The sequence below is a fragment of the Ochotona princeps genome, chromosome 9 (genome assembly GCF_030435755.1).
Source record: "Ochotona princeps isolate mOchPri1 chromosome 9, mOchPri1.hap1, whole genome shotgun sequence".
Lineage (NCBI taxonomy): Eukaryota > Metazoa > Chordata > Mammalia > Lagomorpha > Ochotonidae > Ochotona > Ochotona princeps.
The window spans coordinates 2535222-2560202 of record NC_080840.1 but is presented as its reverse complement, the minus strand read 5'-3'; positions in this window follow the sequence as shown (position 1 = coordinate 2560202).

The window sequence follows — 24981 nt, the reverse complement described above, 5'->3', positions numbered from 1 at the left end:
ATTCTGATTTGCATGGTTCCAGTTACAGATGTTCAGATCTTCATCCCTTCTGGGCATTCAGGCTTCTGGTTCTTTCCAATGCTGCTGTTTTGCTGACTTTTATTACATTGTTTCTCTCTCCCAGCTCTGTTGGAGTTCTTCACACATTCATAGTTCTTAAGCTTTTCATGTGTTCAAATATCTTCCCACAATTTTTCTAACTCTGCCTTTCAAATCTATGCATTCACTGGCCTTTTTGAAATTGCTGTAATTTGTGTTATGGTCCCACAGTCTGGAAGATTCCTGATCCAGGCATCCTTGGAGTAAGGGTGTGGTGAGGATGTGGTATTCTCCAAAGCTAAAACCTTGTGACTGCGTCCTCCACGTGGACAGAGAAGACACACACACTGCCATGGGCCCCTCTTGAAAGGGAATTCAACTCACTCAAGAACCACTCATACTGCAAAGTTTTATACTCTCACATTGGGAAGTAGTAAAATTTGGGGATGAAGAAAACATTTGGACCATATCAGCTATATTCCTTCAATCTCTTACAAATACTAATAATTTGTCTACAAACTCATTTGGCTGTTTAAGGACTCAGTTCTGCTGTGACAGTTGAGATTCTTCACACCTTGTGCACCCTCTCACGGCAGAGTTCCAGGCTGAGCCAGGACGGAGGAAGTGAGCCAGAACAGTCTAGTCCTCACCCTGTTTGAAAGAATGCTCTGGAAGTGAGCCCAGCATGGTAGCCTAAGAGCCAAAGTCCTTACCTTGCATGTGCCAGGATCATATATGGGCACCAGTTCGTGTCCTGAGGCCCCACTTCCCATCCAGCTCCCTGCTTGTGGCCTGGGAGAGCAGCAGAGGATGGGCCAAAGCCCTGGGACCCTGCACCTGTGTAGGAGACCCGGAAGAAGCTCCTGGCTTCGGATTGGCTTCCTGATGGGCTCAGCTCCAGGCATTGCAGGCATCTGCAAAGTGAGTCAGCAGACAGATCTTCATTTCTGTCTTTCCTTCTCTCTGCATATCTGACTTATCAATAAAAACAAATAAGTAAATCTTTAAAAATTAAAAAGAATGCTTTGGAGTAACACAGTCATGGGCACCATTCGATTGTTTCATCTCTACGTACAGATTAGCAGCTAAAGAAAATCTTCAGTGTTTATGTCTTTTCAAAGCTTATTAAATGTTAACATACTCTTCTGTGTCTATTAAGATGATTTTTCTCCCTCACCTCTATAAATAGAGTAGATTAAAATGTTTCATAAAATTGATACAAATTTGCATTCTTGAAATAAACTCCAACTGTTGCAATGTAACATCTTTTTACAAACATTCTTCTATTCAGATTGCCAATATATCCTAAACAGCATTTGTGACATGATTTGAATATTGTTTATGACATGATTTGAATATATTGTTTGCTTTACTCTACCAGCCTCACCTGGGTGTAGAATCAAAGTTCAACTATCTTTTTTGCTTGTTTGTTTGTTTGTTTTCCCTCTTTTTAAGTTTGAATTAAAAAAAAAAAAAGATTTGAAAGACAAAGTTAGAGAGGTTTTCCATCTCCCGATTCACTCCCCAGAAAGCTGAAACTGCTAAGGCTGACCCACCCAAAGTCAGAAGCTTCTTCTTGGCCTTCCAAGTGTCCCACATGCATGCAGGAACCCAAGCATTTGGGGCATCTTTCACTGCTTCTCCCGGATGCGCTAGTAGGGAGTGGATCAAAAACGGAGCAGCTGGGACTCGAACTAGCATCTACATGGAATGTCACCATTACAGACAGTAACTTCACTCTGCTACGTAACAACCCTGAACTTCTTATTTAATCCTCTACTTCTTGAATTGCTAACTACAAAATCACTTGATGGAGAAGTCTGAAAGTTTCTTTGTAGGAAGATTTTTTATTATTGATTTAGTGAATAAGTGAGAAACAAAAAGTTTCAGTGGTGGAACAATGTGAACCTGTTCAAAAAGTCAAAGGAAACTGAACGAGGTAGCAATATTTCATATGTAGGAGGAAGACGGAGGGCTCCAGGGAGGTAAACGGGGATGAGCCCAAAGCTTGGGATCACTCAGATAAGCCAGCTCCATCCCATAGAGGCAGCTGGCAGGGAACGGGGATGAGATGTGTTCCGAGCTGATAAAGGAGTGGAGGAAGAAGGAATAAAAACCTGTTGGGGTTTTACTCTCTTTGAGAAACAGAGGGCTTGTTTACCTCAAGGGGAAGTTTTGGAATTAGGGTTTGAAGGAAATGGGAAGGGCTGATATGACACGTGGCTGATCGGACAAGGTTTGACTCAAGCGGCAGGTAGGAGCAGATGCATGGGGGCCGCTTGGATTCCAGAGGTATTGCAGTGGGACTGGGTGAAGAGAGCTCAAAGCTCCGTGACTTAAAGGTGGAGACGAGGGTGACAGAAATGGGAGAGGTGAAGGGATGAAGGACTAGAAATGCTTGTGATGCTAAGATGAAACCACGCATAGTAAGGGTGGGGAGCAGGTGTTTTGACACAGCAGGTTGAGCCACTGCTTGGTTTGAGTGTACCCCACATCGGAGGAGTGCTTGTTCCCATCCCAGCACCTCCACTTATAAACCAGCTTCCTGCTGGTACAGCCTGGAAGGCAGCAGCTGATGGCTCAAGTGACTGGGTCCCTGCAACCAACATGCAAGTCTGCCATGTCTTAGCCGTACTATTAAGCTAATCTTCACAATAAGAGATGAGGTGGGTCCTAGCCTTGCTTCCACTTTGAATAGGAAAACCAAGCTCTCAGGGCATTTCTAAGCTGGGGCTGTGATTCCAAGCTTCTCTGATCCCAGCCCATTAGCCCACACAGCTAGAGAAGTCAGGAAGGTGGGTGAGGCATTCCTAGGGCATGGACAACTCCCAGAGGAAGAGCAAGAAAATGCTGGGGTTGGTGGGGAGAGGGGAGGCATAAAGAGAAAGTGGGGAATAAAGAGAAGCTGCCACAGACTCCAAAAACCTCTGCTGAGAGGGTGAACAGGGACCTGGAGCACCCAGGAGAATTGGGGCACTCCCCTCCCACAGGCTTCTCAGGGAAGCAGCTCCTGTGAGGCACTGGGTTCCACTGTCCTGAGGAACTCTTTTTTTTTTTTTTTCCCCTTTGGAGTTTGTATTTTTTTATTATTTATTATTTTTAATTCATTAATTACATTGTATTATGTGACACAGTTACATAGATACTTGGGTTCTCCCCACCCCTCCCCAAACCCTCCCACCATGGTGGATTCCTGCACCTTGTTGCATAACCACAGCTCAAGTTCAGTTGAGATTCCCTCATTGCAAGCATATACCAAACATAGAGTCCAGCATCTTATTGTCCAGTCAAGTTCAACGGCTTCTTAGGTATACCCTCTCTGGTCTGAAGACAGCCAGCAGAGTATCATCCCAGTCAATTGAAAGCTCCAACATACCATCAGCAAAAATTTACATCATTATGGAATTAATTGACATAGTAATGAGTAACCAATATGGTAAAAGTAAATGCGAGTTCCTAGCCACCTTCTGTGACCACTTCACTTACATTTCAATTTTAGTTTATACACAACATATAACATTCATAACATAACATGTTATACATAACATCATATCATCTTAAATTAAGGCAAACATGTGGTATTTAACCTTTTGGGATTGGCTCATTTCCCTTAGCATTATGGTTTCCAGTTTGGCCCATTTGGCCACAAAGAACTGCATTTTGTTTTTTTTAATAGCTGAGTAGTATTCCATGGAGTAGATGAACCATAGCTTTCTTATCCAATCCTCTGTTGATGGGCATTTTGGCTGCTTCCATGTTTTTGCAATTACTGATTGTGCTGCTATGAACATAGGGGTGCATGTTGGTTTCTCATAAAACAATTGTTCTAGATATATTCCTAGGATCATACGGTATGTTGAATTTGAGTTGTTTGAATATTCTCCATACTGATTTCCATAGAGGCTGTACCAGCCTGCAGCCCCACCAGCAGTGGAGTAGGGTTCCCGTTTCCCCACAACTTCGCCAACAAGTGTTGTTGGTGCTTTTATTCATGTGGGCCAGTCTTACTGGCGTTAGGTGGTACCTCATTGATGTTTTAATTTGGATTTCCCTTATTGCCAGGGAACTTGAGCATTTTTTCATATGTTTATTTGCCATTTGGGTTTGTTCCTTTGTGAAGTGTTTGCCCATTTCCCGTGCCCATTTCTTGAGTGGCTTGTTTGTTTTGACATTTTGGTTGTTTTGTAGCTCTTTGTATATTCTGGAGATTAGCCCTCTATCACCTATGTCGTGTGCGAAGATCTTCTCCCATTCTGTGGGTTGCCTTTTTACTTTGTTGATTGTTTCTCTAGCTGTACAGAAGCTTCTTAGTTTGATGAGGTCCCAATTGTTTATTTTGGTCTCGATTTCTACTGCTTTTGGAGTCTTTTTTAGGAAGTGAGGGCCTACCCCTAAGTGTTGCAGTGTGTTTCCAACATTTTCTTCCAAAAGTTTGAAGGTTTCTGGATGTAGGTTTAGATCTGTTATCCATTTAGATCTGATCTTAGTGTATGGTGAAAGATGTGGATCTATCTTTTTGTTTCTGCAGGCTATTAACCAGTTGTCCCAACAGCATTTATTGAACAGACCTTCCCATTTGCCTGCATTGTCGTTTGTGTTTTTGTCAAAGATTATTTGGCTGTTGTCTGTGTGGGTTCCCTTCTGGTGTTTCTATTCTGCTCCATTGATCTTCCTCTCTATCTTTGTGCCAGTACCAGGCTGTTTTGATAACCACTGCCATATAGTATGTCCAGAGGTCCGGAACTGTGATTCCCCCTCTAACTTCCTGTTCTTCAGGATGGTTCTAGCTATCCGTGGTTTTTTGTGTTTCCAGATGAACCTTTAGATCATTGTTTCCACTTCCATGAAGAATGTTTTGGGCAATTTGATTGGGATTGCGTTGAATGTATATATTGCTTTTGGCAGTATAGACATTTTAATGATATTGCTTTTACCTATCCAGGAGCATGGGATGTTACTCCATCTTTTGAGGTCTTGTTCAATTTCTTTTTTAAGTAGTTTGTAGTTTTCTTCAAATAAGTCTCCTACATTTTAATAGACGCCTCAGCTTCCAAAGCCCCTTAAGGCCCAGGGTGAGCACCCCTCAAAGAGTGTTAATGCAACAAATAATGCACCATGGTGTGCAGTGCAAGCTGCTAGAGGCCACGGGTGGAAATACTCCCGGAGGAGGTGATATTTGGACTCAAAACCTAGTGGGATGCCAGCTTGAAAGTCTGGAACAATGCGGGGGTCTCCAAAGCACTAGAAGAGATCCCAGAGGTTGGAGCACTGGGAACACCTGTGAGCAAGTGTGGCTAGTGGGTGTGGGAACTGGTGTGTAATAAAGAACAAAGGGTCATGTCAAACGTGAAGGAGTCATGCTGCAAGTGTGCTCAGCGAGCTATGGGAAGCTGGGGGAGGCATTGGTTCGCTCTGCCCACAGGACTTCACAGAGGAGGCGATGTTTGCACAGAATCTAAAAAGATGTCTTGATGAGTGGGTGACTGCCAAGCAAATAGGAGGAGGTGAGGAAAACATTCTCCGTGAAGGATGGAAGAGCTCTCAAATGTGACTTGGAAGGGAACCTTCTGGTTTCCAAGAAGCATTAAATAAGGTGGAAACCTGCACCTGGTGGCCACAGCAGTGACCTCTGGGGTCCACCTAGCAGCAATTGCCCAAAAGCAGCTATGGATCCTTGTGGCTGTTGCTTTCGCTAGTAATCTACAAAGTGGACCTCTGCATGACACCAGATAGCCTTGCTGCATCCAAGCTCCATACATTCTCGTGGACAAAAAGAGGGTTCTCTGCCAGTGGGGGCCAAGGTGTGTTAGAAATGTACAGAAGCACCACAAAGCATTCTGAGGTGTGTGTCTATGAAGGTAGTTCTGTCTGGCATGTTTGCACACACAGGATTTGAGGTTCTCCCTCCCACAGGCTGACAGCTATCCACTTCAGTTATCAGCAAGAACTAAGCGAGGCTCTTACATTTAGCATCTTGCTTGATTTCCACTTTGCATGTGACAAAGCTTGAGCATAGAGAGATCAAAGAGTTTGGCTGGGGGCCAACAACCTTGCAAACGCAGAGCTTGTGAACAATTTACTGCATGCTTTGATATGCATGCTCTGATTCTTGTTCTTGCACAAACCAGCTGGAAGTCCTGTCATCCCTGCTGGCACAGAAGTAGTGTTCCTTGCTCCAAGCCCCTAAACCAGCAAATGCGGGAGCTGCTCTGTGATCTTTCCACAAAGAGCAAGTTAAAGGGGCTTGAATGTTGGGCTAAACTTAGTGCCTCTTCTACCTTTGGCGCAGGGCTCCTGGAGCGTTTTGCTCCTGGAGTGTGTCACAGAGGTCCCTATATGTCCATGTCCTGATGACACTGCCCTGGAGACACGGTGAAGGACCAGCTGCAAGCTCTGCACAGATCCAGTCCAGGTCAGGGGCATGACAGTGGGTGCCCCTGTCCTGACATTGCCTACTCCTTTGGGCAGACAACAGACCTCTGCCACTGTGCAAGGTGTCAGGCAGCAGCACTGGCATGGTCGATCCAGTTGATAGCCTCAAAACAAAGTGATGCTGTCAATGCTGAGACCTGCGATGGGAAGGAAAGCGGGTAGCTACTGGATGCTTCCACAGTGTTTTATTTTTTTACGTTTTTCTCCTAGCTGACTTCATCATTCTCACCTTAATAGAACAGAATGAGGCCAGAATGTGTTTGGCATCTGGGTGCCAAGTGATACGTTTAGCATCTGTGAGTTACAAACTTGGGTTAAAGTTTTCACATACTTCGGATATGGGAGGAGGAGGGGTGAGCAAGCAGAGCACAGAGGAATTCTGAGACAGTGAAACTATTCTGTAGGATGCTGTGATAGAGAACTCAACGGCTTTTATTAGACATTTACTCAAAACAATGGAAAACACAACAGCAGAGTGAGGGCAATGATGCACTGTGCATGTTGAGCAGCACTGCGGCCTCCACCAAGGGCAGCAGCCGCAGCAACCACGGTGACACCGGCCAGGAAAGGCTGTAGGAGTCACATGAGGGATCTTTCTAGTTTCTCTGTTTCATTATAAATTTAAAAGTTCTCTTAAACAGATATTTTTTAAAGTTTATCTCTAGGATTTGGCCATTCATTTATAAAATGGGAACACAGTATGATCAAAATGAGGATTAAACAGTTCAGTACACATGAAACATTAAAAGAAACATTGTTCTGTCATGTAGCACATGCTCAGTCTGCATTGGCTGTGTTCACCGACAGTGTTGCACCCTGGCTTGGAGGGAGGCCTAGATAAGTAGCTCAAATCCCCACCTTGGCCTTCTAGAACTGTGGGTCATCCTGCTGCAAGAGAGGAGATGTCTACGTTAGCACTACATAAAGAGCCTCCCGTTCACAGTCCCCTTAGCCAACCTAGCATTGCCCAAAAGCCTTCCCTCGGCCTGATCCTATGTTCTGTCCCCTGTCTTGGAGGTATCCCCAAGACAGTGTGAAACATCAGACACAGAAATAAATAAAACAGGAGCCAGGTTGAGCAGGGGCTCTCATTGGGCCTTAAGAGAAGGCCAAACCCAACTGAGACTGCAAGGCATTGGTCGTAGAGCCGTTAAGTCTCTGCAAATCCTGAGAGATCCAGGTGATGACGTGACAAGACAGCGGGAGAAAGTGGAGGGGGTGATGCGGGCAGGGCTGGATCTGGCCATATCCCAGCGTGACTTCTGGAAGGTTGGATGATCTTCTCTGCCAGCCCCACCTCTGGGTTAAAACCCTGGGGGAGTTCCCAGTTGAACAACTTAATGGCTGTATGCTCCTGCTTTGCTTAGTATCAGAGCTTGTCTATGCCTTCATCACTTTGTTTTTAATACTCCTATTGATATGCTTTTTTAAAAGATGTATTTATTTCCATTGGAAAGTCAAATTTAAAGAGAGAAGCAGAGACAGACAGAAAGATCTTCTGCCTGCTGGTTCACTCTCCAAGTGGCCGCAATGGCTGGAGCTGAGCCGATCAGGAAGCCAGGGGCCAGGAGCTTCTTCCAAGTCTCCCACTTGGGTTCAGGGTCCTAAGGCTTTCCCAGCCCCAAGCAGGGAGCTGAAAATGGAGTGGAGCAGCTGGAACACAAACTGGTATCCATAGGGGATCCTGGCGTAATGAAAGCAAGCACTTTAGCCACAAGACTACTACAGCAGGCCCAACGTATGGACATTTTTATCAGACAAATTTCTTATAGACAAGTATCCTGTAATTGCTGTTTATGATGCTACTAATCATCATTGCTTACGCAGGCATGAACACCAAGCCCTAGGGAGACGTCACACGAGCCAGCAGTAGCAATTCCATGTTCCCCATTCCCCGTCTGCCACCTGTGAAGATGAACTGGGGCAATGGTTTGCAGCATTAGCTTCATGAACTGGGGATACAGGGAGCAGACACTGCAGCACAGCCTTATTGTCTCATGATTTGGAGGCCAGAAGATGGAGATCAAAGGGTTTCCTCTGAGGCTGCATTCACACCTGTCTTCACACTCCCACAAACTGGGAGTTGCAGCACAGTGGGGTAAGTCACTGCTTGGAATGACCAAATCAGACTGCCTTGAATCAAACTATCTCTGCTTCTAACCCGAATTTCTGCTTAACTGTCTGGGAAGCAGCAGATGATGGCCCAAGTGCTTGGGCACTTGCAACCACAAGCAAGACTGGGATGGAGTTCCTGCTTGGAGCTAGCCCAACCCTGGCTGTTGTAGCCATTGGGGAGTGAGCCAGTGTGTAGACCATCTCTGTATCCTTCCCTTTCCCTGTCATCTGTACCCAGGACAATGACCTTCTCCACGCCTTTGTCTATGTGGCTTCTATACCTAGGATGCCTTCTCCTGTGCTGACTGGAAAAACTGGGATCTCAAATCAGCCCAGAGCCCCATGCTGTGCAGACACAAAGTAGGCACCCTCAGCTGATATCTCTTTGTACAAATTGTCTGACCTTGGAGTAGTTTAAGAAAAACAAAACTCAGAAAATTGGAGGCTGGCATGGTAGGTCAGCTGATTAATCCTCCACCTGCTGTGCTTGCATCCCATGTGGGTATCGGTTCTAATAGCTGCTGGTCCACTTCCAATTCAGATCACTGCTTATGGACAGGGTCAACAGCAGAGGAATCTCAAGTCCTTGGGTTCCTGCACTTATGTGGGAGACCTTGAAGAAGCTCCTGACTAAGTGGCTCAGCTCTACCCATTGCAGCCATTTGGGGAGTGAAGTAGAAAGAAGACCTCTCTCTCTGCGCAAATCTTTAAAAAATCAACTCAAAAACTAACTGTTGGTGCCTTTCCCAGTGCTGTCTGGCTCCAAGAGCCTTTGTTTAGGGCGTCCTGGCCTGACTCTACCTGCAATTTCCGAGCAGTCTGAAGCACAGGGCAGGAAACACTTCCCTTGCAATCCAAGGACAGCCTTCCATGCATCCTTTAAAGCAAGCCAAGCTGGAGGGTGTGGTTTTCATGTGTAATGAAAGGAAACTAGGTGAAATACAGAAAAGCCCATAAGCTGTTGGCCAACTGTTATTCTTTTTGTATATTTTAAAATAAAGGAAAGCACTCCACTAAGTGGAGAAATTGGCTTACATAATAGTTCTACAGAGTTAGTCCCATTTCTGAAACAAAATTACTATCAAAAGATTGCAAAGTTGGGCCCGGCGGCGTGGCCTAGCGGCTAAAGTCCTCGCCTTCAACACCCCGGGATCCCATATGGGCGCCGGTTCTAATCCCGGCAGCTCCACTTCCCATCCAGCTCCCTGCTTGTGGTCTGGGAAAGCAGTCGAGGACGGCCCAATGCATTGGGACACTGCACCCGCGTGGGAGACCCGGAAGAGGTTCCAGGTTCCCGGCTTCGGATCGGCGCGCACCGGCCCGTTGCAGCTCACTTGGGGAGTGAATCATCGGACGGAAGATCTTCCTCTCTGTCTCTCCTCCTCTGTGTATATCTGGCTGTAATAAAATGAATAAATCTTTAAAAAAAAAAAAAAAGATTGCAAAGTTACAAAACCAAGACAGGCTCTGGGTGTTTGGAGTAACGGTGATGTTAATACTCTCCAGCATTTGATTCCACATTTCATAAATGTTTTCTAAGAAATCATTGTTTATGTAATAGAGCAAGAATGCGCTTTATTTTCTAAAATCACTTTGGTCCCAAATGACCCATGTTGTTAATGCCCTAGACTTTTGTGTATCTTAATAGCTCTTTCTCTATTATTGCATCCTAGGGAAAATCGAAGCACTTCCCTCTGGTCCTACTCCTTGCCACTCACACAGACCTGAGGTCTGCACAGAGTGGCAGGTGCTGGGACAGTGGGGAGAGCCACAGCCAGTTCTGCTGTCTGCGGAGCACTGAGCCCAGCGCACAATCAAAGGACCCTGTACTCTGAGGCAACAGAAGCCAAGACTGGGGCAAGGGGCAGCAGGAGGTGGGACCAGTGAGATCCCAGTCCAAGGTGATTTCTGACTCAGACCCAGGGCTGAGGTTCAGGAACCGGCAGACGTTGGTGGGAACAATGTCTCATAGCAGGGGCCTGTGGCAGCAGCAAAGCCCTCAACAAGTTCCAAACACCTGAATGCCAGGAGTCCTGGGCAAGCCTCTCAATCTGACCGATGAGAAAATGAAGCTCAGGGCAGTCCCGTGACACTGGGACAGCCAGTCCTCCCTGAGCCCCGTGGAGTTGCTCTGCTCCTGCCTCGGCCACAGTTTCAGTGGGTACCTGACTCAGCTTTGCCGTAAGAGGACCGGCAGAAGGCCGGTCTTTGGCTTTGCCACTCCCTTCACGGGTGGCCTGCAGTTTTGTTTCCAAGCAGTTTTCCTGCTCCCCCACTTCGGTGTACAGAACCCCAGCCTCCCTTCAGTTGTTTTCACAGAAATGCAGCTTTGGAAGCTGTGAAACCTCTAATTATGATTTTGATGTCTAATGGAAAATGAATGCCGTATCTTCTGAGATAAAGGTAATTTGGCAACTTCCTACATAAAAGACTTCTTTCATTTAAATGGAGAAGAAATCGGAGTAGATGATCGCTCTATGAATATGAACAGTATAGATTAACTGCATGATCAACCGCCTCATTGCCACGTCCCATGCAGCGTGTGGAACAGACTGGAAACCATGTGACCGACTGTCCCAATGCTCGTTTGAGGAAGCAAGAGGCCTGCTGTTCAGCTGAGAGTATAAAAGAGCATCCAGTTCAAAGCTTCTGCTATCTGTTAAACATCTGCCGATGTGTGGAGGTATTGACAGCATTTCCGGTCCTCAGAGAGCAAGTCTGTCAAAGGGAGACTCAGATCACTGGACTCATTTTCAGATTATTCTAAAATATAGATTAAAATTCACATAGCAAAGGGGGGGGTGCCACTGTGGCATGGCACATTAAGCTGCTACTGACCATACAAGCATCCTATATGTGAGTGCTGGTTCACATTCTAGATGCTCCATTCTCTCCAGCTTCCTGCTAGCACAACTAGAAAGGAAGCAGATGGCCTAGGTGTGTGGACCCCCGGCACCCAGCTGGCTCCTGGCTTCAACCTGGCTTTATCCTGGCTTTATCCTGGCTTCTTAACCATTTGGAGAATGAAGCCATAAATGGAAGATCTGTTTCTCAAATCATCTTTTTCTGAGAAGAAAGTAGGGATGAGGCTGAGCACAGGAGTTTGGATGTGGCACCAGTTTTCGGGTCACAGGGAGGATCGGGCAATGATCTCCGGCCCCTGAACTCCCTGGAAGTAGGAACCAGCAGCTGGAAGATGTGTCTCGCCCTCTGTCATCCTGCCTTTCAATTTTTTACAAAAACTCATATGGCAATAATTTCATAGAAATGAGAAAAGCAAAGAAATCAAAAATGCATAAGTGAGTTTTAAAGATCAGCATCGGCACCAAATTTAAACTGCTATCCATGTTTAATTATCAGAACAATTCTCTGTGATGGTGTCATTAGCTCTGTTTTACGTGTTTGAAAATAAAGCTGTAGCCAGATGAGTTCAGGTTTATAAGCAAAGAAGCATTGGGATTCGAATGCCCATTGTTCTGCCTTTCGTGGGTCAGGCCGGGAGACGCTGATTTCCAAACAGGAGCGTCAGTGCCAGGGTCCTGAGATGTGAGCTGTGCTCACAGAGGTGGACATTTTGCAACCCTTCAGTTTTTAAAGTCATTTTAGGCTCAAGATTATTTTTTTCTGGGATTTCTGCATATATTCCATTTATGTTAGCACTTTCTCGTCTTGGCAAATTAGTTAAAACAATGCACCTTCCAAGAGACTTCATAAGCCAGTTAACACTATCTGGGCTTCAGTTTTAACCATGTATCGGGAGGCACAAAAAATCCAAAGCCACAGATCCAGAGATCAGACAGCAGCTCTTCTTGGGAACAAAAGGCACAACATTGAGAACAAGCAAATGCAGAAATAACAACAAAAACCCGTATCATGTAATGGAGAATAGATCCCCGGGCAAGGGTAATCCAGTTAGAGAACACTTAGTGGTCAGCTCAGAGCAGCAACTTCCCACTTAATGCTGCCATTCAGAAGAGGGAACTCTATCAGCTGTCAAGGGAGCCAAAAACAAAACAAAAGCAGAGAGAAAGCCACAATGAAGGGCCAGCAGAGTTTGTTGCTGTTTGGAATTAACTTCTGTGAGCCTAGAGAAATGACCTGGGCTTAAGGTCTAATTCTCTAGCGACACGGTCAGCCTGGTTCTGTCATGTGAATCATTAGGCATCTCAATAAAAGTCTTCAAGACTGGAAGGGGGCATTATTTCAAAAAGGCAAGCTCTTCTAGAACTCAGGACAAAGGAAGCCTTATTGAAGATTGTGCTGAATTTCTTAGTGAACAAACCGACAGTCACTGCTAGTTCCTTCAAGCCGTCCTCGGTGGATTAACAGGAAAGTGATGATTTGCCAGCGATGCATGTGGTCAGAGTGGCAATGAAGCGCTTTCATGCATTCCCTGCAGCAAACGTTCTGCACCCAGTTTGGGGTGCAAAGGATTCAAGGGGCAAAGTCAGAGTCGCGGCGCGCAGATACGCAAAAGGGGAAGTGTGCTTGTGTGGGGACTGTGTGCCTGTGCCAAGGTGAAAGACAAGATGGCGCTTCACTGTGCCACCTCGCGCTACAGGTCCACAGCACGTAACCTCACAGGAGTTCAACACTGAAGCGCTGGATTCCTTGAAATCAGGTGATGTGTTAGACAACCAACAATTATCTGTTTGTAAAAGGAGGGCATTTGCAATTGGCAGTTTCTTCAAGAAACTTCTGCAGGTTAGGTTAAAAATAAAATAATTTTAAAAAAGGAACATTTGAAACTCCACAAAAAGAGAAAATAATCTAAGCTTAAATTATGTTCATAAAAATGCATACCTACTTGTGAATGTGTGTGCACACCTGGCGGTGTCACAAGGCTGCAGTAATCCTGTTGATTGGAACTCTAGTTTCAGTTGTGTAGTTCAGATTGGCCCGGGAAAGAACTCACGTCTAGCTCCCATGCCAGTGGTTTGTAGGTTGCTGGACTGACCCTACATCTTTTGTCCACTGACTGAAGATTGCCCTCGGACCCTTGCCGTGTGATGTCCCTGGTCAACTCACAACATGGCAATTTGATCTCAAGCTAGCAAGGGACAAGCCTGTCACTTGCAATGCGAGCAGACAGCAAAGTCTGCTACCATGAGATCCCATGCTTCCCCATCAGTTTCATTGCGTCTTTTTACTTAGAAAGAAGCCACAGGTCTTGCCCACCACCAAAGGGACCAGGCGCGGAGAACATCAAGCTGATTCAGTATCTGTCCCACGGGCGTCTAACACCCCGCCGTCTGCCTTCAGGCTTACTTCGTCCTCACCTGACTTCTATAGTCCAGCTCTTTTAGATACATTTGCACGTTAACCTTTGAGTTGTCCTTGTCTGTCTCTGACCATGGACCCAAACGTTTCCTTTCCTAACACACAGGGGAGCCTTCCTTTCCTGAGGGCCACCCTCATCCTCTCCGGGGCAGCTTCTTCCAGCAGACACTACAGCAAAACGTGCATTCGTGTTTCCTAAGCATGTCCTGTGCCCTCAGTTGAGATGTTAAAATCTGTTTCACATATTAGGAGCCGGAGATCTGCACCAATTAATTCTCTTTCCCATTAGCACATGGATAAACAGAGTGTGAGTTTGAATCTGAATTTCTTTCATCTTCCCACTGCACTCCATAACGCTCTAACACCTATTTGCCTGTATTTGTAGTGCTTGCAGCTGTTTATACAACAGTCTCCTGCCTCCTCTGTTAATTACCACCACTGATAATCTTACTCCTCTTCCTAATTTTTAGAATGTACAGGTAAAATTTTCTGCTGGCCTTTGCTTCATCACCTTTCTCATTATTCCAAGATTCCATTCCAAAGTACGCAAACAGCAAGGCTGGGGACCAGTGTGCCATGAGCCAAGCACTCAGGACCTGGAGCATGCCTCATTTCTTTCAGCTGTTGCTCATGTACTTGCGTGTCTACTTGGAATCCACTGATTGCATCAGGAGTTGAATTTTCCTGGTATCTACATGTTGACTTGGCCTGAAAAGATTTTAAACCTCTGCCTGTTGGAGATGAAACTTGTACCTGGCCGTTCTGTCCCAGTTTCAAGCTGTTAAGGAAACAAATGAACACTGGATGCAGACATACAGCAGAAAAACCGACTTTGGGGCTGTTGGGATGGATTTCCTGGGTCAGACCCCTGGCTAGCCCATCCGAGTATCGCAGATTCCATAGTTTTGGCTCCCAGTTGGTGTTTCTCTAAGGCAAAGCCTGGTGCGTGTGTCTCTGGGGTGGAGGTGGGCTAGCCTCAGCCACATATCCACCACAGGCAGCCCTTGGAGGAGTCGGCCTTTGTTTTGAACAAGATTTCCTGACACTCAGATCTTGAGGCTGCTGACTCTGGGTTGGAAAGCAGGACCCACCTGGGTGGTGGTGGTGCTGGCTCAGCTCCCCTGTGCCTCTTCTCTGGTCTGTGAGAACATGAAGTGAAAGCACAGAGCACCCTGGTGACTTCTCCAAAAAGTTACCCTGAGCTTGTTTACGCGATGGGGAGAGTCAAGACCAATAAGAAAGCATAGGCTGACACGCGAGTGCTTTCAGATTCTCTGAGTCACATTTTTTGCTGCTCTTGGGCAAGGCAAGTTGTCAAGTTCAGGCGCTATGTAGAAAGGTACTACCAGAAGGAAGGCTGTCACAGAGCAAATAGAGAGCTACGTGAACTCACTCCACCCTGTTTCTCCTTGCTGAGTCCTGGTCTGGAAGCCAGGGAGCGATGCTGGGCTGTTCTGGTCTTCAGGGGTCACTTAAGTAATCTCATGGCTCTCCCTTCATTTCCCGTTGATCAGAGCCCTCACCTACCGAGGCTGCTTCCACCACTATTACCCTGCTTCCCTTGAGCTTTGCATATGCTTTCTCCTCTAACAAAGGGCGCTTTCTCTATTTGCATTTCTGTGACTAAAAGAGAACATGCCAGTGATTCTTACAGAACAATGAAGATCTGATTCCAGGTTATTTTTCCCTGTGACTGTTGCTGAGAAATGGCTGATGACTTGTCTACTTTAAAAGCAGAACAACAGCATTTCCTGCCATACTTGCTGTACAAAGTAAAAGTCAAAATTCATGTATTTTAAAGTAATTGTAGCAAAAAATGTTTTAATTTCTTTTTTCTCTTAAAAGTCGGAGTTAGAGAGAAAGGGGTTTTCTCTGCTTCTTCATTCCCCAGATGGCCTCAATAGCTATGGGTGGGCCAGACTGAATCCACCAGTTTATCCAACTGGCATGAGGCTCCAGGACTTGGGGCATCTTCTCCTTTTCTTTCTTTTCTTATTTTTAAAGATTTATTTATTTTATTACAAAGTCAGATATACGGAGAGGAGGAGAGAGCGCGAGGAAGACCTTTGTCCGATGATTCACTCCCCAAGTGACCGCAACGGCCGGTGCACGCCGATCTGAAGCCAGGAACCAGGAACCTCTTCCGGGTCTCCCACGTGGGTGCAGGGTCCCAAAGCTTTGGGCCGTCCTCGACTGCTTTCCCAGGCCACAAGCAGGGAGCTGGATGGGAAGTGGAGCTGCTGGGATTAGAACCGGTGCCCATATAGGATCCCGGGCGTGTTCAAGGACTTTAGCCGCTAGGCCACGCCGCCGGGCTGCATCTTCTCCTTTTCCCAAAACCCTCAGCAGGGAGTTGGATGGGAAGTGGAGGAGTAGGGATGGGAGTAAGTCAACCATTTGGGGTGTCAGTATCGCAGACACTGGCTTCACTTGCTACTCCACAATGCTTGCCCCTGCAAGATTTTTTAGAAGGTAGTATATAGATAAATGTGTGTTGACCTGTAGTTCCTTAGCCAATAATGAAGGTCAGACAATATTTAATATTGATTTGGTCCTGATGGTTTCTGACTACATAAGTTAATTTGCCCATATACTAAGCCAAATTGTTCCCCAAAAGCCAAACTTGAAGTCAATTGTCTACATAACCAACAAAAATGGTTAGTGTTATGCTGTGTAATAAATTCTTTTGTCTTTACTACTGGACAGAAAGTGTTTTTGCATCATTACTGGAAAAGGTCAACAGGTTGAAGAAATGTCAGAGTTTGATGCCTTAAATATCAAATTTCAAAATAAAGTTCAGGTAAATGCCCCTAGTTAATTGAAAAATTCTGAGTGCACTTGTTAAACAGTGAGGATTTGCTGCCTACAATATTTTTTTTTACTATATAATGAGAAGAACAATACTCCACTGCAAATTCTGACAGTTTTAATTACACTAAGGTAAATTTACATAGTCTACAAAAGTTGCACTCTTATAGACCTGAATAAAGTTTGAAAACTAAATCTTGGACTGTCATGGAGCATATGTCCTTTTGGAAAGCATAATTTATCATTGAGATATAGACTGAAACTCTGCATTGATGTCTTACCTGTCTAAGCAAAGAATAATGATGAAGTGGTTTGCATTTTCCTTTGGACTTTCTCATGAATTTTCAACGAAAATTATACTTCTGGTCCGATGTACAATGTTAAATGAGGCTATCATGATGACAATGGTGTACTACATTTATAGCTGTACTTAGTACATTTTATATCAAACACAGGTCTATAATATTGATAGGGACTAAGTCAGTGAGAGCCACAGAGAGGGATGGGATTTTAGACTAGGAAGTCCCCCTACACGCTCATCCCAAGGTCATCTCACTCTATAATCACCCTACCTTCTGCATTTGTTCTCCTACATGACCCATGCACGAATCCCATGTAAATATTCCAACACGTATGTATCAACAATGTATTGACTTGGGGCCAGTGTGGTGGTACAGCAAGCTAAACCTACACCTGTGGTACTGCCATCCCATTTGGGTAGCAGTTCTATTCCTGCTGGTCCAGCTTTAATCCAGTTCCTTGGTTACGGCCTGGGAAGCATCAGAGGGTGGCCCAAGTGTTTTGGCTACTTACACTGAAGTGGGAGAATGGAAAGTATCTCCTGGCTTCAGGTCAGATCGGCATGGGCCTTTGCAGCCATTTTGGGAGTGAACCAGCTAATGGAAGATGTTTCTCTCTCTGTCTCCTCTTTTTTTATGTAAAATCTGCTTTTCAAATAAAAATGAATAATGAAAAATAAAAAAGAGTTCAAATTATGGGGAAAAAGTGTGTATTAACCCATCCATAGGGAAACTACCAAAATAGTACAGCTGATTCAAATGAAGAATGAAGAGGAAAATAGGTCAGGCGCATAAATGTCTATATATCTAAACGTATTATAACAATGTTATTGTACACACACAATGTTAACTCTGTACAAATCTACTTGCAATAAGTTTAGAGATAAAATTAGTTGACATGCTCTAAGCCAATACAATTAATTTTTATAGTTATCATATATGCCACAAAGAGCACTTCTCTTTCCAATGGGCAAAAGCTTACAGACCAATGTGCATCTTCTGTCCTGGGGTATACTTGAGAGTGAGTAGCCAGCCAAGGAATATCCCTGCTAGATAACTAAATATTCTCTGGGTGCACCTGGTGTGAAATACTGCAGTATCACATTGAAAGGGTGTGCCAACACTCATTTCTTACTTATAATTATTGAAAAATGTTCTAAGCATTCTCTGAATAGATAAACTTGATTTGTATCTGAGAATTGTATTATCCTAAGGGTTCTTTTGAATTCTACCCAGATGCTTGCACCTGCTAGTTTTAAACATACATTATTATGCCATTTATTCCCTCAATTTTCTAAAAAAAAAAAAAAAAGTGACTTTGAAGCCAAGTGCCCTGCCATTATTTCTAATCAAGATCCTCCCTACGGCTTGTCCTCTGCCCACTTGCACATAATGCTCTGCAATTAAGCTGCTTCACTTTCTGAGTGAAAATCCAGGCCCGGGGACCGGCTGAAATTACATAATGTGCCAGGCCCTCTATTTCTCTGAATAATGACTGGCCCAATCCTTGCTTCCTTGTTTGTTGTCCAATTTTCCTTTGAGAGCCACAGAAATCCATGGCTATGTTTAAACACAAGGAGTAAAGTGGAAAATTGACACAATTATCCAGAAAATGTGGGCTAAAAGGAAAACAGTAATTGAGTGGAAAATAACACATGTTTCTATAGACGTTATGAGGACGGGTTATCCTTAGCAGTCAAGCTCATCCTCCTAATGTTTTATTGCATAAACGACCTCTCTAGTCAGATCATCTAGCCAGATCTCATTGTACGTGAATTAAGTCTCAGTTCAATGTCTCATGGCCCAGCATTAGATTCCTATGAGAAATTTGCCACTTTTTCTGTAGAGTGAAAGAAACTATGATTTAAGTTGGACAGATCCAGATAGAATCACATTCCCACACATGACTAGATGTGATATGAGGGCACACTAGAGACCTCCTGCGGCCTCTTGTCCAAATGGAGAGGATGCCAACAATCCAGTTTATGGTGAACATTTGAAGAAATGGCTTATGTCTATATGGGACATGACATCCACCACCCAGCAGATTTTTAATGTGTTCATACAGCCTCATCCCTGGAAGGTTGGGCTTGGAAGGAAAAGGTGTCCACAAGGTGATAAGTCTTCAATCTCTTCGGCTTCTAATAACCCCTTTGAGTGCCTGTTAAGACTGCAGAGAGTGTGCCCTATCCCAGAGCCCCAAAGGAGCAATCCTGTCCTCCAAGGTAGAAGCTTGGACATGGGTTTTCTGTCTGCAGAAGGCTTTGTGACCCAGACAACCCTGAGTGTGTGTGAGAGACCTGTCGTCTCAGTCCACAGAGGACCTGCCAAACAGACATTTCCAGTGAGCATGCTGATATCTTTCACAGAAGTCCTCCCTTGAAATACTTCTAAATTGCAAGTTGGCATTGATTATGGGATACAGGGAAAGTGGAGCCCCTGCTTTAGCTAGATGGTGAGAAGCCATTCGCTATGGAGGTCATAACACAAGCCCCTCCAAAGACGCCCACTGAAGAGTTCCCAGAAGCTGTTGAATATAAGGCTTTGCATGAGTTGCAAATATAATTTAATGAGGGTCCTAAGATTGTCCTGAATTGTCTGGCTAAAGAAAAAGTTTAAGAGCTCTTATAAGAGGGTGGTAAGGCAGTTAGAATTGGAGCAGATATTTGGAATAAAGCAGAGGTCAGATTGAACACAATCATATAGACCCCCCAGTGCTGTTAAACTTCGGAAGCTGGAGAAGTAAAGGAAAATGGGGACTCTCCCAAAAGGTCAGAGCCCAGGCTGACTCATGTTTGGGCCTCTTACTTCTCAAATTATAAAAGATGAATTTGTTTTAAGCAACTCAATTTATGTGGCTATGTTATAAAGGAACAATAGGAAATTAATACATATGCTTTCACACTGCTCTTACCTTCACTAAAAGCCGCTAATATGGAAGGGAGATGTTTTATCATCAAAAGGTCCTCTGGTCACATACAACTTAAATAAGAGAGTGAGGACTGGCTACAATCACCATAAGACACGTCATCATCAGTATCAACTTCTCATGGGGCAGCAATAATTGTATTGACACCGAGAGCTACCACTGTGTTGCGGATACTGTCTGTAGCCACAGAGGCCATGGCTTGTGCAGCTCTGGGGAGCACTTCTGGTGTGACCTAAAATAAGGAAATGCAGCTGTTGCACTCGGGTGGCATTCAATATACATGATCTTGCATAAAAGTCTTGGCATCAGTGCCAACTATGTCCTGGGCATCAGGGAGGCAAAGACAGGTAGCCCATAACTCCTTCTCCCAGAGAACTCAAAATATTGGCTTTCCCATCACATTCCCTAGCCATTGAGTCGCCAGATCCACAGAGCAGTGTGGATCTCTTCATGTCTGAAGACCAGGGTTGTCTTGAAGAGAACCAGAAGGATCCACTGGAAGGCCAGCGGATGCTGTGCGGTTGTGTAGCCTTCAGTTGTCTTGAGGTTATAGTACCTGTGTGCATGATTCTGAAATTTTAGTTTATCATCTCCAAAATGAAAACATTTTCCAGTTTGGGTTGAGAGAAATGTATAAAGCAAAAAGCCATTCCTTCTTCCAAAAGTGGTTAACATTCATCTTTCTCTAAGAGTCGGTAGGGGACGTATCTCGAAACAATGAGTCAGGGCTGGTATTGTGGTATGGTGGGTTAAAGAGTTGCCCGCGATGGTGGCATTCTGTGTGGACTCTAGTTTGTACCCTGGGTGCTCCACTTTCAATGAAGTCCCTTGTTAATAGCCTGGGAAAATCCTCAGAAGATGACTCAAGTGTTGGGCTTTTTTCACACATGTGGGAGACACGGATGAAGCTCTTGGCCGTTGCAACCATTGCAGGAGTGAACCAGTAGACAGAAAATGTTTCTCTGTCTCTCCCTTTCTTTATGTAATTAATTTTCACAAAAAAGGGAAAAGAAAACAAGGAGCCTATTGTGTCCATGTGTGTGACTGACAGCAGAGCTGACGCTCCCAGTTGGTGTCATGCTGCTGTACTTGTAAGCTTCCAGGAGAACTACTGGGGAAACTTCAAGCACAGGGTGTGGCTTCTTGGAGTTTTATGTCCAGTGCCTAATGATTCAGGGCTGCCTGTTACTGCACAGTGAGCAAGGCGGTCATTGTTCCCTGTGAGCTGGAAGCTTAGGAACAGTTCATTTTTTCGTCGCATTCTGGAAGCAGCTTCAGCAGCTGGGTCCCAGCTTTGAAGGGTTGGGAGAGAATAGGAACAGACAAGGAATATCATAGTGACATGTACTAAGGACCTTCTCTCGCTAGACACCACGCACGATGCTAAATGCCATGCACATTTGTGCAAGATCTCCGTGGTTACTCTAGCAGGCATATGAAATATATATCATTGTACCAATGTAACAGTGTGGAGATAAAGACACAGGAAACGGATTCCTGCCCGGGCATTCAGACAGTAAGGGCAGAGTCTTAATCATATATAGTGGGCTTGTACATAACTTTTTTCAATCTTGTCATTTCCCCATCAACTTTGACATCATTAACAAACACATTACCAAGCACCTATCGTGTTCCTGACACTGTGCAACCCAGATACTACTGGCATGTATGGCCTATGGTACAGGATTAGGGATTGATTCTGTAGTGTTGAGGGGAAGTGCTTGGAAGGCTTTAAGCAGCTGGTGAAATTGTCTGATTCATTATAAAGATCAGATGTTGGGAGAAGGAAGCCAAGAAGAATACAGTGACTATCTAGAGATGGCAGAGGTCAGAGGACAAATTGATTTCAAAAGGGAGAGAGAAAGTCAATTGAAAGGAAAAACGATGGTCAATAGATTTCATGTCCAAGCACAGGTACTGAGCTGCAGTGAGTCTGCCTGAATGTTTGCTAGCATGCAGCTCCGTGGGCGCATGTGCCCTGAATGCCTCATTTATACTCATGTCCCAAGCCATACCTACAGTATTCAAAAAGACTTAGGGGTGAAGCAAGGGATGAAAAAAGCAGAGAACATGCTAAAGCAATTGCTGAGCTCTCAGGAGGCATAGGAGTGCTCAAAGGGAGGGGACAGCTGAAACACAGTTCTGGGTTTGTAACATCTGAAGACAGTAAATTCCACAATACACCTGCTTTGAGCCTGGCTTCAGTCATGTACTGTGTTAGTTCAGATACCTTTCAGCTAAGGCTCTGTCAATCTTTCAGGCGCAAGAGAATAACTGCAAAGTTTCTGGTCCAGCTCAGGTTTCACAGGGACCCAGGATCCTTCTAGTTCACATCCCACCATCACTGTAGTGTGGTGCGGTCCACATAATGGAGAAAGAGAAGGGACCAAGCAGCATTCTAAGCAGAGCTGACACTTCCATGGCCACTCCAGCCCATCAGCAGGAGTATGACAGCACGCCCATATCTAAAGCCAAGTTAGCCAAATGCACAGAGCTAACAGGCTGCTTTGTCATGGAGCTTTATTGCAAGACAGCCATACCCACTGTATGAGCAGGGTTTTTGCCTGCCTTAGCCATGAGGGCAGAGTGGGGCATTTGTGGAAGACCACACAGGCTTGCAGAGCTGATTCTTCACAGAGAACAACTCTTGGCCCTCACAGAAGAAATGGAAGCCGCTTGGCAATGTCTCAGTGCTGTAAAAGCGGCCACTAGAGAGAGGAAGTGCAGAATCCAGAGCATAGAGCTGTGGGCCTGAGAAGCAGAGCTGCATTCCCCAGGCAAAGGGAAAGGGGCGGTCATAGGGTCCAAAGGCTACCACTGAGGCCTTCCCTGGCAACAGCTTTTCTTATGGGGGAGAGGCGTTGCTTCCTATGAAACCTTCTCATTTAAGTGAAAACAGTTTTTTAAAAATCCTTTAAAACACGCCATGGGAGTTACATGAGCTGAAAGGAAAAATAGGAAATTCCTAGTATCAACAAGTGAGTAATACACAGACACTGTTACATTGCAAAGATTAAGTCATCATTAACTTAGCTCATTTTCTGCAGACCCTCAGACTGCACGGGAGGGGGGGGGGCAGTCTGCCTTACATTTTGGGTTTTAGAAAGCAGCTCTGGTCAAAGTGTGTGTGTGTGTGTGTGTGTGTGTGTGTGTGTGCAGGGAGCCATGTTCCATGGCAAGTAAAACAATAATTTACTGCAAATTATCCTGAAAAGTACTGACTTAACTTGTGCTGAATCATTCAACATTAATAACATTAGCCTCGTGCACCGGACAGCAGCAAAGCAAAGGCATTAAAAATAATCTCTTAAAAAGCTCTGAAGGCTGGGGACTTAGGCCAAAGCCACCGCCGAAAGGCCCTGGCTTTCTCCAGGCCCGAGAGAAATCTTCCCTCAGGGTGAGTACATCACAAGAGAACCTTGGGAACTGGATTAAAGTCTTAGCTCTGCCCTGCCACCAAAACCTTGTGGCGGGACAAGTCTGGGAGGGGTCCTGGCCTTGGGGTTGGGGGTGGCTTGCGGCTCCCCACAGTGTGGTGGCTGTGGGGGGTGCTGGATCCAAGGCTGGGGACTCAGCCCAAAGCCACTGCCAAAAGGCAGCGACTAAGTCCCTGGCTTTGGGCGGCCAGTGCACCAAATGGTGCCAGGCTCTGCCTCCTGGTCACCGAGCGGCGAGCTCTGGGGCTTTTAGGATATGAAATTGCTGCTTAGGGACACCCATGAATAAGGCCAGTTTTAGTGTAACTGAGAGATGAATTATGGGTGATTCCCAGTAACGGGGTCATGAAGCTTTCAGAAGGGGAGAGTCCATAAGATCTATTTGGGCCAGACTGATCCACCAGCCAAATTAGGAATCCTAAGATGGGCTGTTAGCATAGAGCATCACTGACTGCCACACACCAGTCCACACCAAAGCTATGGATGGGGGCCTGTGTGGCAGGGCTAGGTACCATTACTTAACTGGGTGGTGGAATAGTGGACTGGTCACATTTTGCAGGGTCAGGACACTAACCAGCACATGAAAGAACTTGGTCCAGGGGTAAGCTCTGTGGGGGAAGTGTGGGCCCAACTCTGGAAATGCAAGCCCTGCAGGTTAGCTCGCGAGCTGGGGTGGTGATGGGCTAAGCTAAGAGTGACCATGGCACCTGCCATCACTTACGGATAAAGGAACCAATGGCAATCTGGGCAGGTTAAGGCAGTAGCACCCAAAGGTGCATTCTAAAATAGGATGTGGGGTGAGCTGAACTGCAACTGGAAGGGGGAGGACCGGGCAGGGCCAAGCAAACTTCAACTCACAAAAAAGAAATCAGGATGGAGCACACATCATTCTGACCTAGGCTCTTACCCCAACTGGTCTTCATGAGGCAGGGATACTACAGCACAGCATCGAAGGCAAAGGTTGAGACAGGTAAGGGGCTAAGCCAACTGGGTCAGAGCAACCACTGATATGCCACAATCTAGGGTTGGGAATAGACTCGGTTGGGGAGCTGTGAGAGTACACCCTTGCTGGGTTGGGATTCCCACAGGAGGGTGAGGGACTGCAGGGGGAGCTGTGTTCTGGTATGGATATGGCTGCAATCTCCCTAGGCACAAATGTGGACTAGGGCTGGGCTCACCAAGCTGGGCTAGACTCCAGCACCATCTGGAGCTCTGGAGAACCTGGGTAGATGTAGGACGGACTAGGCTGGGTCTCTGCCCCTACTGAGTCATGTGTGAGCAGTGTCTGGGTATGGACAAGCCTTGGCTGAGCTGAAACAGCCAACACCAAGAACTGTTGCATTGAGTGTGGACAATGAGGACTGGCCCATGGAACCACCCGTACGCGCAAGACCTGGCATAGGAAGAGGTTCTGAAGGAAGAGCTTGGGAAACTCCTCTGTTGGAACACAGCCCCTACAGGTGAGCACAAGAACCACGATATGGAGCAACCCAGACCATGCCAGAGGAAGATACCCACCATCATACATATGGCATAGGTGGGGGGCAAACCACACTGAACCCATTCACATCAACTGCTGGTGAATCCGAGCACCAGCATAGAGTATGGGTCAGGTCAGTTTCGGCTGCAACACTTACCAGTG